Here is a 2,546-nt window from a genome sequence, read left to right as displayed (position 1 = left end):
AAGCGGTATTCTGGCATGACTGTGCCAAAGAATGGAGTGGCAACCATTTTGTTTTTGGACCAGTACCACTTCTGCAGGGGTTTGCCCACAACTCCCTGCAGGATCACCAAGCCCAAAAACAGCCAAATGTCATCTCTGGTCACAGGTTCCCACTTTCTGTTTCTTGCTAACCTCTGGTGTGTAGCACCTTGTTGTTCTCCAGCGTACCTGCATAAAACAAAATAAAAAATGTATTTTAGGATATGTTCTTTTATAGTGTGAAGGTGGCAAGTAATATGTTAGCAAACACAGAGCAGCATAAACGTTTGCATAAAAAAAAAAATGAGCAAAAAATTTCAAAAACTTAGCAAACACAAGAGCGGCTTACCTGTTTGTCTCAGCAACAATTTTTTCGATAACTTCATCGGTCAAAAGCAACTTCAGGCATGCCAGGGGGTCGTTGCATTCAGCCTCAATTTTCATCCCAGGTGCGCCGGTAAATAGAAATCTTGGCGGTGCTGCCTGGTCCGCATCAAGGTCAATAGGACACCATGTGTGCACAGGTTCAGAATCCTCGCTCAGTTCACTTTCGCTGTCCGATGACAAATTTCCTGGTGAATCGCTATCACTCGATTCCACAAGGGACTCCAAATCGCTATCGCTGCTTTCAAATTCCTCCATGCGGTCTCCAGCAAACAGTCAGGAACAATCAAGGTCAAAGACAAAGTGATGAAATGATACATTCAGGAAGTGATTTATAAGTGATCAAAAGGTCAGATCAAGGTCAGGGCTAATAGTGGGCAAAATGTAAATCAGGGCACTGGGCAACGATGCTTGGTGCACTAATATCTGTATTTGTACTTTTATTATGTGTTATTCCGTGTATTTCACTGTAAAAGAAATTTAAAAGCAGTCTACATAGTAATTTGATGCAGATGCGTGCAGCGGGGTGCTGGGGATTCGGGCGGTATTTAAAAGCAGATTACTCCGTAATCTGCTTTTAAATTTCCCGCCCGGCCACGCCCCCCAACGGAGAAGCGCCCCGCCATCACAGCAGGTAACATCACAGCATAATGTAAGGGGGACCCCAAGTGTGACTCGGGGTTACCGCTTTTTGCTCTCTTTTCCCACCCCGAGTCACACTCGGGATTACCGCTAGGGGGGTTAAAAAGCAAATGCATCTAGGAGGCAAAAAGCGAAAAGGCCCATTTATGCCCCACCCCAGTCCACTGTGCTGTGCTTGTGAGTTTTATGGCTGCAAGATATGACATGCAGAATTCCCACACACAGATATCACACTGTGCCCATGATGTCGTCACACGTGCCCACAGAGTGGATATATTTTACCAAGTAGTTTTTTATATAGAAGCCACAGCACAGCTATAGAATGAGGGAATGACAGCCTGTGTCCCCAGCTCTTATCGGCAGCTGGAATCCTCTGCATGGATGACAGCTGAGAATGGAGCGTCCTCTATTGTTCTTTCAATGGATTACAGCTGCAGATGAGAGCTAGGTAGAGGTACACACACCTAAAGTTGGCTGTTCACAACTATGTACATGCACATATTTTGATGTGTGTATGTATGGTTTGTAAGAATCTTCAGGATTCTACCCCATTAAGCTCAATCAGCATTAGATCATTTGAAGAGCACTAATTTGCCTCCTCTCTATCACGCAAGGCTGGAAATGATCTTTCTGCTAGAATGTCCTCTGGCTAGCTCACACCACAATCCTGATTTTAGTAAAGGCACATTATTCTGCTTGTCTCACATAGAATTTCCCGTGTTTTGTATTTCTCAACTTTTTTTAAAGATCTTTTTTTTTTTTTAACGTGTCCACAAAATAAATCCACATGTGCTGCATTATCTGACCCAGTGCGACAGTGCTTACATTTTGCCCCTAGATTGTATGTATGTCTGGCACTTACTAATGCTTCACTAAAACCGGATAAACAGAGTTTACATCTAGGAGCACAATTATTGGTTTTACAATGGTAATACAGGATTAAGCTTAGTGGGGTGGCAACTGGAAGCTTCTTAGTAATAGTAATAGTATACCCATATATATCAACACACTATTACCAAACAGTTTACAATTGCAACCAAACTATGTCAATTTGCAACGGAAAATATATCAATCAATCAGTGATCTCTTTTTTGTTTTTTAAGAGGTGTTTGGTTGTTGTCATAATAACTCACATTTTGTTTCTCTTTTCCTTTAGACGATGATTATGGGGCGGTATGACCAGCAGCAGTCGATTTTTGACAAGCGTCGGATTGTGAAGAGGCTTGCAGACAGGCTCTGGACCCCTGCAGGTACGTGGCCAACTGTGGCACAAATCCAACACACTTGGAGCGACCTAAAGCGGAGGAGGGACGATTTAGTATGCAAAGTGGGGGACCGAATCCTGTCTGGTAAGTTTTGCATTTTGTCTTTTCCTCTTGTTAACCACCTTGCCGTTAAGCCCGACCTTCGTTCAGGCACAAAAAAATTGCAAGGATGGTTAACCCCGAGATTTTTCCCATCCTTACTTACCTGGTCCCCCTGTGCTCATCCAGCGTCGTTTT

This window comes from Pyxicephalus adspersus, chromosome 10 (assembly GCF_032062135.1).
Source record: "Pyxicephalus adspersus chromosome 10, UCB_Pads_2.0, whole genome shotgun sequence".
NCBI classification, from domain to species: domain Eukaryota; kingdom Metazoa; phylum Chordata; class Amphibia; order Anura; family Pyxicephalidae; genus Pyxicephalus; species Pyxicephalus adspersus.
Note: the sequence above shows the minus strand (reverse complement) of the source record.